Source organism: Eriocheir sinensis, unplaced genomic scaffold (genome assembly GCF_024679095.1).
Source record: "Eriocheir sinensis breed Jianghai 21 unplaced genomic scaffold, ASM2467909v1 Scaffold887, whole genome shotgun sequence".
In the NCBI taxonomy this organism is placed as follows: domain Eukaryota; kingdom Metazoa; phylum Arthropoda; class Malacostraca; order Decapoda; family Varunidae; genus Eriocheir; species Eriocheir sinensis.
Window position 1 is genome coordinate 108,325 of NW_026112260.1, and position 14,176 is coordinate 122,500.

The window sequence follows — 14,176 nt, forward strand, 5'->3', positions numbered from 1 at the left end:
GAAGATGCCATTGACATGAATGGCGAGATAGAAGAGCCAATTGAAAATGTCAGTGATGAAGATGCCATTGACATGAATGGCGAGATAGAAGAGCCAATTGAAAATGTCAGTGATGAAGATGCCATTGACATGAATGGCGAGATAGAAGAGCCAATTGAAAATGTCAGTGATGAAGATGCCATTGACATGAATGGCGAGATAGAAGAGCCAATTGAAAATGTCAGTGATGAAGATGCCATTGGCATGAATGACGAGATAGAAGAGCCAATTGAAAATGTCAGTGATGAAGATGCCATTGGCATGAATGACGAGATAGAAGAGCCAATTGAAAATGTCAGTGATGAAGATGCCATTGACATGAATGACGAGATAGAAGAGCCAATTGAAAATGTCAGTGATGAAGATGCCATTGGCATGAATGACGAGATAGAAGAGCCAATTGAAAATGTCAGTGATGAAGATGCCATTGGCATGAATGACGAGATAGAAGAGCCTATTGAAAATGTCAGTGATGAAGATGCCATTGGCATGAATGACGAGATGGAAAACACAGCCGAAGATGTTACAGACGAATGAACCAGTGCCTGTTCGGGCAAGATTTCTCACAAAAGCCTGTGACAGGCCTTAGACCCGGGCCTTGAGTTCGCTGTCTGGACTTGCATTTCTTACATTTCTTACATTACTTAAAACCTTTCTATCTATGAGTAAATCGTCCTGAAGGTAATATTTGAATCACAGAGTTTTACATTCAGAGTTACATGCCAGAGCGCGTCCCCATCCCGCTGCCTCGTGCCGGGGTGTCAGCTGCCCTGCATCGGCCGTGGCTGTGCCCAGCTCGTCCCAAACCGACGACTGCACTCACCTCGCTCTCGCCCGGTTTCCTGACCACGCCATTCATTATCTAAAAAAGCTGAGACCGCCATCGTCTTTCTGGGAAAATTCTTGCATCACACTTGCATGAATTTGAAACAATACTATGAAACCAAATGTACGAAAGTGAGAGATAAATAGAATGGCGCATAAACATTTTCCTGCACCTCTTTCCCTTCAGCTCCTCATACTGGCTGTTTTTCCTCCATGCAGGAATATTAGCGGCTGATAAATAGATACAAATAATTAAGTAGAAGGTTGAATAGTAACATACAGATAGATAGATACATAGATAGATAGATTGCCAGGAGATAAATAGTTCGATAGAAATATATTGGAAAGAAAGGAATAGAGAAAACAAAAACGATAGAAGTGTTTAGGTAGATATATAGAAGACGGAATAGAGAACTAAACAGATCAAGGGACACAATGACAAGCAGACAGATAGACAGTTAGATAGAAAAATATAGAAAAAAAAAATAGAAATCAGTACTTGACCTGACATTTCATATGCACCCATTGCCTTCTTGCCATCTATAGTCTTCCCAATATAAAGGTGGGGTGAGAAAGATAAAGGAAGAGAAAGACCAGAGAGATAAAGGAAGGAAAGGAGAGAGCGAAAAGAGGAAAGGAGGAGGAGGTTGGCGTTGGAGGAAAGAGGAGAGAAGGCAAAACAGAGGGGTGGAGGGAGGAAAGAAGGGACGAGAGAGACATAAGAGAAAGAGGAGGAAGCAGGGACAGAGAACAAAAAGGTGGATAGACGTAATAGACATAATAGACGGGTGGAGAGACGGAGTGTACGAGAAAGCGAATGAAAGGGAGAACAGAGAGCCAGAGAAGAAAGTGGAGAAATAAGAGAAAGGAACAATATATGAAGGACAAGGACAGATGTTGAAGATAAGAATGTAGATAGAATAATAAGAACAGAATGAGGAGGAGGAGGAGGAGGAGAAGGGAAAGGCGAAGATGTGTCAGCCAGGGCGTGTAGGAGCTAATAAAATGTGGCGGTTTATGCGGTTGTGGGTGACAGTTTAAAGGTCATTACGATATTTTGGCCCTTGGGTACATCTGGCTACACTCTTTTCATGACACACAAAAAAAAGTAAAATAAATGGAATACAGTAAAATAAAATAGTAGAAAATAAAATAAATAAATGATTAAGTAAGATTGAAGGAAACATACATCTGGCTACGTTCTTTTCATGACGCACACACAAAAAAAGTAAAATAAAGTAAAATAATAGAAAATAAAATAAATAAATGAATAAGTAAGATTAAAGGAAACAAACTTCTTTCATTGCAATTCCTCCTCCTTCTCTCTCTCTCTCCTTCCTCCATCCGTCTCTCCTCCGTCCCTCCTTTCCTCCTTTAAGTAAAAAAAAAAAAAAAAAAAAAAAAAAGGAGGGGAAACTATATGATTTTCTTCCTGCTCACCGAAGCGTATCACACCAAAACATACCCCGCTTTATATAACAAGAAAAACACGTCGATTTGAATTATAAAAATGAATTAATACATTTTTTCTTCTTGTGGCGCTGGGCGGAGGCGAATGTTAATAAGATCTAAAAACAGTGATATGGAGGTGTATTGTTTCGGCCACATAAATAAAAGCAAAATTGATTTGTATAATAATAATAGATTCGATGCTTTCTCGTGCACTGGCGGCGGGATATGTTGAAATAAGACCTTGACTGGGACACAACACGGACTTAATGCTGCTTTCTCCCTTCCCCAAAACAGCCCAGCGTCTCTTTCACAATGACTCTGGAGAGGAAAATAATACTGCGAGTGGGTCTTCCTATTCATAAACTACAGCTATACTTACTCATGTTTTTTCTTTTTATTCCAACTGCTCTTCACTTGTTCGGGTCAGTCTTAATCCTGCTTTCTCCTTACCCCAAAAAGCCCACCATCTCTTTTCACAATTGTCGTGCCGTTCATGGGCACTCTTTTTAATTAATTATGTAGGTTCATTATACCTCAAAGTAGAATTAATTATTGATCATTTAAACCACAGAGTAAAATTAGTAGTTTATTCACCCAGTCTTATAAGGCACCATTATCGCACACAGGATCATCACCTGTCCAAGTAATATAGGTACCACGACTGTAAGAAAGTTACTTGAGGTAATTATTGTTTAGGGATTCTGATGGTGAACTAAGGGTCATAGGACAGGGTCCACTTATTAGAGGTTAGCTTACATCACTAATTACACTTGTAAATACCATGAACACAGGTTAACATTAACACCTTAACCTAGCATGCACACATGGCAATAAGTAGCACCAACATAATTGTTTCCGCCCACACGGGGAAACACAGACTCCACCATTCCACACCTTAATTAAGTCCTAACTAAACTAGTGAGTGTTTGCGCTTATCCATTGTTACCCCTGAGAACAACACACATACCACCCTTTTGGCCTTCTCCTTTCCTTCCTCTCTTCACACACCCTGCCACAGGCAATCCCCCACAACGCAGCTTCAAAAGTGTTTACTGCTGCATGTTGGCCTTGGTCAGACCGACGCCCGGCTTCCCATCTGTCAGGCTTGCCTTTGGCGCACCTGAAAGGGGCGATGTCGCTCGTGAGAATCCAGTCTCAGTTATAGTATTATAGCCAAAGTGAGTTGAAGACCGTGAACAGTTCTTTCCTCACCTGAAAGGGGCGATGTCGCTCGTGAGAATGAGCCTGCCCCACAACCTAGTGCGAGGAAGGGGCGTTAGTCTCGGCCCCAAAATGCCTTGGTGTGACGTCACGGAGTGACAAACTGACCGCAGGTTAGGCCTGCTTGAGACCTGAGATTTCCTTGGTAGGCCTCCAATATCAATATAAGGTCTCTGGTATTTTATTTCCATTATAAATATTTACCATTCTCCTGCAATAATTAAAAGAAGGCAGATTGACCACTTTTGGCAACGATACCCTGTTTTGACCCCTGACACCTCTGAATTTTGTTGACACTACAGATTGTAGGGGAGATATGGGAGCACAACAGGCCTCTTTGTTTCAACACCCATCTCTTCTCTCTCTCTCTCTCTCTCCTCTCTCTCAAACTTCTTTCTCTCTCCTCTCATACTTTTCATGTTTTTCCTCCTTCTTGTGTATCTCTCTCTCTCATGAGAAACCCACATACATATATAACTGGTTGCGCAAACACCCCAGGTTAACTCTATTTACATGGGGAAAAATACCATTACAATTGTAGTACATTTCGGGCCATTACACAATGACTGGAGAGGAAACTAATATACTGCATTTCAACGAGTGGGTCTTCCCTTTTTCATCATAAACCACAGCTCTCCTTCCACTTAGATTATAGTTTCATCTTCACTTGATCGGGACACATTTTTAAGGCTTTCTCCCGACACCCCAAAAGCCCAGCATCTCTTTTACAACGGTTCTGGAGAGCAAAACAACTCTGCATTTATATGAGTTGGTCCTTGAAACAGAAAAAAAATGTACTTATTGAGATTTATCTTTAATTCAGTTAGATAGCACTTTACTTGAGCGAGACACACACTTATTCTGCTTTCTCCCTCACCCCCAAAAGTTCAGCATCTCTTCACAACGACTCTGAAAAGCAAAACATGAATGCATATATACGCATTTGCTTTTTCTTCCTCATAAATCACAGCTCTCCTTCAACTTAGGCTCCTAAACAATAAGAAATGCATGTATTAGGTTTTCGCCTCAAAACACGTCACTTCTTTCGAAACGCTTCTCAAAACACGAAAAAAAACCTCAGCTTTTTCTATAATCCGGTCTGCTCTCGCGCCCGGCTGGCAGGAAATGTTTAATAAGACTGCGATGCCGTGTTTGGCCGCGGCGTTACCCGGCCCGAGTGCTTGACCCTCTGGCTGCCCGGGGGTCGTTGGCCAGCCTCCTCCCTCGGCCCCGGGGTCATGGGTCTCATATAAGGCCACGCGTCGCCTTATGAGTGAGCTGCCCGCGAACACAGACCCGCCGATGGACGCCCGACAAGCAGGGACCAGACACACGCCCTCCTTAGCGGCGATCCGGGCCAAGCATTAGACTTTTCTCTCCTAATTTACTACAGCGTTAAATCGGAACCCAGGGGCGGAGGGTCCTGAGCTGCTTGCATGGCGGGGGGGGGCACACACACACACACACACACACACACACAGACACACACACACACACACACACACACACACACACACACACACACACACACACACACACACACACACACACACACATCGGCCAAACTAAGCAGCTGCGGGAGTGACACGTAATCCCCTGAAATAATATGCAGATTTATTGATCTTGGTCTCGGGAAGGAAGAGATGAGAGCCAGTTAATAGACAGAAAGCAAGTGTCGCATAACAAGGGATTGGGGTGAGGGGGAGCTAGTTAGGGGGCCTTGGGGAGTCGGGGAGAGCTGCTGGAGGTGTGGGTCAGGGTGGGTCAGGGTGCTGGGTGTTGTACAGGTGGGCGGGTGGGGTATATTCTGAATCTCTGAAATGGTATGTGGTCCCTGAGTAAAAATGTTCGGCTGTAGCTTCGAAACTAACCACGGGTTGTTCTGGAAAATACTCTCATTGTGATTCGCATTCAAAACTACCCTAAATGACTCCTAACCTAACCTAACGCAAGCTTCCCTGTTCAAGAGTACCGCCACATACCAGTAGAGAGATAGGGAGAACGCGCTCAGGTTAGGTTAGGGAGGCTCACCGGGTATCTGGCTGAGGGACAAGGCCGAGGCAGGGCGAGGTACAGCCAGACGCGTTGCACAATGTTCCCACACACTGACCTCAATATACGACGGCGAAAACGAGTGTAAACAAGCTCTTAAAATACCTGGAGACGAGTTATGTTTTTCAGCGAGAGGATAAATAAAAGCTGGTACTCTTAACCCCAAAATATATTACACCCACGAGCATTGTAGACTTCCTCGCACTTTTCAGCATCACTTTTAAGATTACGGTGATTAAGCATTTATTTAAACGTGTCTTTATTACTCATTTCAGAAGCATATTGGGAGACGAGTTATGTTTTTCAGCGAGAGGATAAATAAAAGCTTGTACTCTTAACCCCAAAATATATTACAGCCACGAGCATTGTAGACTTTTCCTCGCACTTTTCAGCATCACTTTTAAGATTACGGTGATTAAACATTTATTTAAACGTATCTTTAATACCCATTTCGGAAGCATATTGGGAGAAGAGTTATGTTTTTCACCGAGCGAATATATAAAAGCTTGTACTCTTAACCCCAAAATATATTACCGCCACGAACAATGAAGACTTTTCCTCGCAATTTTCAGGAAGACTTTAAGATTGCAGTGATTAAGCATTTATTTAAACGTATCTTTATTACTCATTTCAGAAGCATCCACGCAATATGACTTGACCGAGCACTGAGTACACACAATCATCACTGTTTGGAGATGTCATGTGCTCGATTATCATTACCATTCACAGTATTAAAAAGGAAAAGACTTCCAATTATTATCATTTCCTCCTGCGATTGTGTTCCTTCCTCGCCCTCCCTTTATCAGCGAATGTTTGCACCATCACCATCAGTTAGTATCATGCGTCGAGTGGCTGCTGGAAAGTATTGGAGAAGGTAAACACAATCCTGAACACTCGATATTGTGTTGACATTAGACACTCCCACGATGAGTATATATAACTATCATTGTTTAGAGCTTGCGTGTGTTAACAGTTAATTTTCATCTCCTGTTATACTAGATTTACAAAGATGCGCCCACGAGGAGTATATCTGATTATCATTATTGAAATCTTGCATGTGTTAACAACTATTTTTCATCTTCTAGTCATTTGAATCTACTGTGTAAGATGATTAAGCGTACTAGACTTGCCAAGACACGCCCACGCTGAGTGTATCTATTCATCACTGTATATAGATATGTTAACCACTAATTTTCATCTCCTAGTAACATGCATCTACGTACTATGTCAAGTGATGCAATATACCCTACTCGCAAAGACTCGCCACACTGACTATATCTAATTATCTTCGCTGAGAGGCGTGTGCGTACAGCTAATTTTCATCAAGTATTTTGCAACCAATGTGTAAGGCGATACAGTACACTTGACTTTCAGAGACACGCCCACGCTGGGTATAATTTAATTTTCGTTTTTTTAAGGTATCATTTGTTTACGTGTAATTATCCTCTCTTAGTATTTTGCGTCTGCAGGGTGAGGTGTTGTTGTATGGCGGTTTCTCATCTATTGTTGTTCTTGTTTTTCTTCCCTTCTTGTTTTCTTCTACTAATTTTCTTGTTTTCCTTGTTTTCTTAGTCTTCTTGTTCTTATTCTTATTCTTCTTGGTCTAGTTTTTTTCTTGTTTTTCTTCTCCGTGTTCCTGTTCTTCCAGTTCTCGCTCTTGTTCATCTTGTTCTTGCTGTTGTTCTCCTCTTATTGTTCCTTGCTAAGACGCGCCCACACTTGAGTTTATCTAATCATTGCTGGAGACACCATTTGTTTGCAACTAACTCTCATCTAGTATTTAGTATCTTCTGTGTCAGGGGATGTAGTATAGTCGGCTTGCAAAGACAGACGCGCCTAGACTAAGCATATCCTATTATCATTTTTAGATATACTATCATGTAAACTAATTTTCGTCTCTTAGTATTACGCATCTACGGGATAAAGCGTGGCAGTAGAGTTAACTTGCTGAGGCGCGCCCTTACTTACGTATTCTTAATCATTTCTAGAGATATCATTTGTTAACAACTAATTATCATCTACTGTTTTGATTCTGTTGTGTAAAGAGATGTAGTATAGTCGACTTTTTATTCTTTTTTTTTTCATTCTGCTTATGGCGCAAAGACCTGCAAGGACAGACACACCCACACTGAGCATTCCTAATCATCGTTCCTGGAGATATCATTTGCTTAAGACTAATTATCATCTCAGTATTATGCGTCTACAGGACAAGGTGATGCAGTAGAGACGACTTCGTAACAAACGCCCTCACTAAGTACTCCTAATTACCACTCTTTATAAATACCGTGTTCCTCCTGCTAATGACCATCCTCTGGTATCTAATAATTTCTAGGGATATCACTTGCTTGCAACTAATTTTATCATCTCTTAGAATTATGCGTCTACAGAGGAGAGTATCAAGACACCTCTCCACCCTTATTTGACCTCTCTTTAGGCCTCTCGTTCTTGTTTTCCTTTCCCGGAGCTGCGTTTGCGAGCTTTTCTGTTGCTGTATTTGTATTTTTGTCCTTGACCTGCCTCCCTTGCTGTACAAAAAGTGATATAGCATAGTTGACGCGCCCTACAGCTAATTCCTCCTGATTATCACTGTTTATAAGTACCGTGTCCTTCCTCCCTAACGATCGTCCTGTAGTATCTTCCATCCGTTGAGTGCAAGACGTATTGTTGCTCCAAGCGGGCGGGGGAGATGCACGAGTCGGTACATGCGGGCTGTGTTGACATGGGACGCGCCCTCGCTGAGCACATCTAATTATCATGGTTTAGAGGGACTGTGTTTGTGGGGGGGAGGGGAGGAGGGACTGTGTTTGTGGGGGGGAGGGGAGGGGTGAATGTGTGTGTATGTGGTGGGGGATAGGGGTGAATGTTTGTGTGTGGGGAGGGGGTGGATGTGTGCGGGGGGGGCAATGTGTGTGTGGAAGGGGAGGAGCTAAATGTGTGTGTGTGTGTGTGTGTGTGTGTGTGTGTGTGTGTGTGTGTGTGTGTGTGTGTGTGTGTGTTTTATGTCTACGTGCATTTGTGTCCCTACCTTTCTGTCTACCTGTCTGTCTGTATGTATATATGAATGTGTATGTATGTTTATAGGTATGTATGTGTGTATGTGTGGACGTATGTATGTAAGTGTCGAGGGTATGGCGCCAGTGCGTAGTCAGGCCGGTGCATCACGTCCCTCTCGCCCTCTCCGCGGCTAAGTTGTTGGTCCAATCACGCGGCGAATTAAAGCCTCGAGTGATAATCAGAGGCAATGCTTTGTTTGGCCGCCCCGACCCGCCGCTGCTACAGACCTCAAGGCTCCGGTCCGCTGATGCACGTACTATCCTCCCTCCCTACCTACCTGTCTTATCCACCCACCTCGCAGTATTGAAAAGGATTACCACGGATGAAGAGGAGAATAGAGAGAACAATTGAAAGTAAGAGGAAAAATAATGAGAAAAAAATATTAGACGCGACTAAAGAGTATGTTGTGAACTGCGAGGAAGTGAAGGAGACCATATGAAAAGAAGAGAAAACGAGATAAATTATGGCTGTTTCGGAGTACCGCAGATGAAGAGGAGAATAGAGAATAATAAAAGAAGGAGAAAAAAAATATAAGAAAAATATATTAGACGAGATGAAGAAGAACAGGTGGTGAACTGTGAAGAGAAAGTGACGGAGATGATACGAAAAGAAGAGCAAAGGGGATTAATCATAGTTATTTTCGTCCCTCTTAAAAATCGCTTCCAATTCTCACTCTTCCTCGACCTATGAAAGCAGAAAAAAGACGTGATTTCTAAAAGTTTCCATCTCTATATAAATTCTTCTTGTGATCGCGTCCCTTCCTCGCCCTCCCGTATCAACGAACGCTCACACTAATAGAGGATCAAGACTTGCGATCATTATATTTTTCGTGGGTTAAAAATGTACTTTAGACCCCAACCGCGTTCCTTCCTTCACTACCCTCCTCCCTCCTCCCCCTCCTATGCTCTTCTCTCTCTCTCTCGACATCCTTCGTTCAGATATTTCGAACAGAGAGAGAGAGAGAGAGGGAGAGAGAGAGAGAGAGAGAGAGAGAGAGAGAGAGAGAGAGAGAGAGAGAGAGAGAGAGAGAGAGAGAGAGAGAGAGTCAGCCAGTCAGTTAGTCAATCAGACAGACAAACAGCCAGTTAATCAGTCAGTCAGACCACTCACTCACTCATAGAAGGAAGGAAGGAAGGAAAGCGACTCTGCCCTGAACGTGGGACGGAAATATGATAGTCTTTAAACTCTCTATTTTATTTCCTCACTCGCCCGCTGCCTCCAGACCCTTACTCGACGCGGGGACGGAAGGTAAGGAGGAAGGGGTCGAGAGGGAGAGGGAGAGAGGGAGGGGAAGAGAACAAGGCCGGGTCGAGTTACGAGCATGCAAACACGACAAAAAGAAACCCAAGAAAAAAAAAGAGAGGTAGACAAACACACAAACATTAGAATAAATTGAAGCCCACCGAGAGACGAGACACCAGGCGAGACGAGGGACGAGAGGGCGAGGATGTGCAAGAATAGATTGAAGGGAGGGAGAGATGAAATTAATAGGAGCAAGAGGAGGAGGAGGAAGAGACGAGAGAGCAAGGATGTGCAAGAATAGAATGAAGGGAGGGAGAGATGAAATTAACAGGAGCAAGAGCAGAAGGAAGAAGTGACGAGATAGCAAGTATGTTGAAGAATGGAGGAAAGGAAGAGCAGAAATTAATGAGAACAAGAAGAGAGGAAGAGACGAGAGAGTAATGACGTTGAAGAATTAAATGAAGGGAGAGAAAGATAAATTAATAGGAACAAGAGAAGAAGGAAGAAGTGACGAGATAGCAAGTATGTTGAAGAATGGAGGAAAGGAAGAGCAGAAATTAATGAGAACAAGAAGAGAGGAAGAGACGAGAGAGTAATGACGTTGAAGAACTGAATGAAGGGAGAGAAGAGATTAATAGAAGCAAGAAGAGGAGGAGGAAAAGGAGGACGAGGAAGAAGATACTGGAAAGAGAGAAAGAATGCAGAACAGAACATAAGGAAGTGAAGTATAAAAAGGAAAAGCGATGTAAAGTAGAACAAGAGCAGCAAGAGGAAAAAAAAACAAGAAAAAGAAGAACAGAAAGAAAGAATCACAAGTAGAAGAACAAGAACCGGAGGAACAAGAACAACAAAAAGAAGAGAAATATAATGCAGTGAGTTATCAAGAACAAGAACAACAAAAACAAGAAGAGCAAGAGCAAGAATAACAACAACAAGAGCGAGATAAATAGCGCAACAGCCTGCATCGGGTCTCTGGCCCAGCACGCCGCCGCCTCCGCCCCTGACCCCAAACTGTTTAATTGCGGCCGCGTCCTGATGCGAAGCCGCCCACCAATTACCATCACGACTCATTAGGCTGAAAATCGGCTTCTCGTGCGTCATAAAAGAGTATCACAACGTCCTGCTCCTCCTCCTCCTCCTCCTCCTCCTCCTCCCTCATGTCTTTGTCCTCCACCTGTTCGCTGTTCAATCTTCTTTTTATTTTTGTTTGTTTTTGTTTGACTTTTTCTTGTTCCTGTTCTTCCTCCTCCCTAGTATTTCTTTGACTCCTTTTTTCCTTCCCTTTATTTTCTTGCTCTCTTTTTTCCTTCTTCACTCTCCATTTTCATCCTCCCTTTCCATTCTCTTTTTCTCCCCGTCCTTTCCTCTCCCTATTCTCCTTTCTTATGGTTGTCATTCACTCTGCCTTCATCTCCTCTTCCCTTGTTCCTGTTCTTTCCTTCCTTCTTCCCCTTCTTCCTTCTGCTCGTTGCTTCCTACCTTATCTCCTCTTCCCTTGTTCCTGTTCTTTCCTTCCTTCTTCCCCTTCTTCCTTCTGCTCGTTGCTTCCTACCTTATCTCCTCTTCCCTTGTTCCTGTTCTTTCCTTCCTTCCCCTTCTTCCTTCTGCTCGTTGCTTCCTACCTTATCTCCTCTTCCCTTGTTCCTGTTCTTTCCTTCCTTCTTCCCCTTCTTCCTTCTGCTCGTTGCTTCCTACCTTATCTCCTCTTCCCTTGTTCCGTTCTTCCCTCCCTTTCCTTTCTCCATTCTTCTCTCCTCCCATTTGTTGCTCCCTACCTTCATCTTCCTATTTCTTTGTTCCGTTCTCATCTCCTTTCGCTTCCCTGCCTTTCTTTTCCCCTTTTCCCCTCTCCCTTCTTCCTTCTTGTCCTACTTGTTACTTCCTCTCCCTTGTCCCGTATCACCCCCTTCTCTCCCTCCATCTCTATACCCTCCTCCGCCTCCTCCTCCTCCGCTCCTCTACTCGACTCCAACCTTCAGCAAGAAACACCCGTGCCAGATTTACGTCGAGGCATCAAGGTGTCTCATCAGGGCTCGCGCAGGTGTTCCATTGATTTTATATTTGCTCGCCTCAGTCAATATCGTCCGCTATTAGGGTTCAATTGGACGATGTTTCCTCGAGTAATTTCCTTTATGGTGACGTTTAGCGAGCGTGTTGGTGGCTAAATTACCGGGCGTTAGTTCCCTTAAGATTGTATTTGTTTGGTTTCGAGATTTAGGTCTGTGGGTTTTGTGTGTATCTCTCTCTCTTTGGGTTCTGTACCGTCGAGGTTTGATTGGGTGACGGCTGGGTGGTGATTTATGGTTTACCTTTGAAGATTTAGCGTCGTGGGTTTGTGAGTCTTCGTCTATCTCTTTTGCTCGTGATTTAGGTTCCGTAGCGTCGAGGTGTGATTGGGTGATGGCTCGGTGGTGATTTCTGGTTTGCCTTTGAAGATGTTGCGTTGTGGGTTATTGGGTTTTTCTTGCTCGTGATTTGGCTTCTGTAGCGTCGAGGTTTGAGTAGGAGATGGCTCGCTGTGGATTTCTGGCTTGCTTAAAAGAACCGTGTAGTGTGCATTGATATTCTGGGTTGAGAAGTAGATGATAGCGATTTCTTGTCTTATTTGTTTTTAACCACTTTATCATATGAAGCACTACAGATTTTCTCTGATTGGTAGTGTTTTCTATTTAAAAAGGAATGTTATTATATGTGCGGTAGTATATATGCCCGGTCATTGGTATTATTTTCGATTTCTTAAACTATTCCAACGCATAAAGCAGTTTCGGTTATCTTTAAATTATCAACATTTATTTTCATTTTGGTGTCTAAAACCATGAAGTGTAATATATAAAGGAGTAAATAAAGTGTTAGCTTAGTACAAGTGGGAAAGAAATTTAACATAGATATTGTTATATACAGACCGCACAGTAAGTATATTGGAGTGGAAGAATTCACACATATTTTACATAACCTACTATCTCATGATCTTTTAAAAAATAACAACACTGTCCTACTTGGGGATTTTAACATTAATCTCCTAGAACATTCTTCCCATCAACCAACTAACCACTTTTTGAATTCTATGAAGACTTTGAATTATTTCCGCACATTTCTCGTCCTACTAGATTTCCAGATAAACCTAACTTGGGTCAACCTCACTCCTCGACCACATTTGGACTAACTTCACTCCACCTTCTACCTCTGGAATAATCCACTGCCAATTATCTGACCACCTCCCATATTCCTACATATTGCAGTAATCTCTGATCTTTGCACAAAGCATAAAATAGTCTATCGACACTATAATAGACATCAACATAACCTGTTTACCACTAGTTTATCTGTAAACAATTGGAATGTTACACTTAATTCTAATGACATAAATGTAAACTTCAACAATTTTATGGAAACCTTAGATGAATTATATAACAAGCACTTCCCTAAAGTAGTTAAATTTGTAACTGCCAAACGATTGTCTAGCCCATGGTTAACATCAGGAATACTTAACTCGATAAAATACAAAAGTAAATTATTTAACATGTACAAATTAGAAACTGTCAATCACAACGCTTACAAATTATACCGCAACCATCTTACACGATTAATTAGAGGAGCTAAATATAATTACTACATTAGAATTTTCAGTAACTTTAGAAACAATACCAAGAAAATATGGCAAACTATCAATGAATTAGCAGGTCGACATAAACCAAAAACAATGATAACAACATTATCTCATAAAGATTCTACACTTACTAAGCCAGAAGAAATTGCTGAAGCTCTTAATGAACATTTCAGTGAAATTGCAGCCAGGCTCAATGATGCACTGCCTTCTGCTTCTAGAAATGCCACAGATTTCCTCCACGGAAATTACCAAAACTCAACGGTTATCCTGCCAGTCACTTCTGCTGACGTGATGAATGTTATCAAGACTCTCAAAAGTAAAAACTCAAATGTTAATGAAATCTCGGCCCACATAACTAAACATAATATTGAGGAAACTACTTACCCCATTGCATTGCTCTTTAATCAATTAATATCCACTGGCAAATTTCCCTCTGATTTGAAAACTGCAAATATCACGCCAGTGCACAAATCTGGCCCCAGTAGTGTGCCCAACAATTGCCGCCCCATTTCCACCCTCTCTCACTTCTCTAAAATAGTTGAATTATTAATGAAAAATAAATTAGTTGCATATCTTGATAGCAAGAAAATCTTGGGTAGATGCCAGTATGGCACTTATGATGCCCTCAGTATGTTTTCTTCTCTTCTGTATTCTTCCCTTAACATTAGACAATCAGTCTTATCC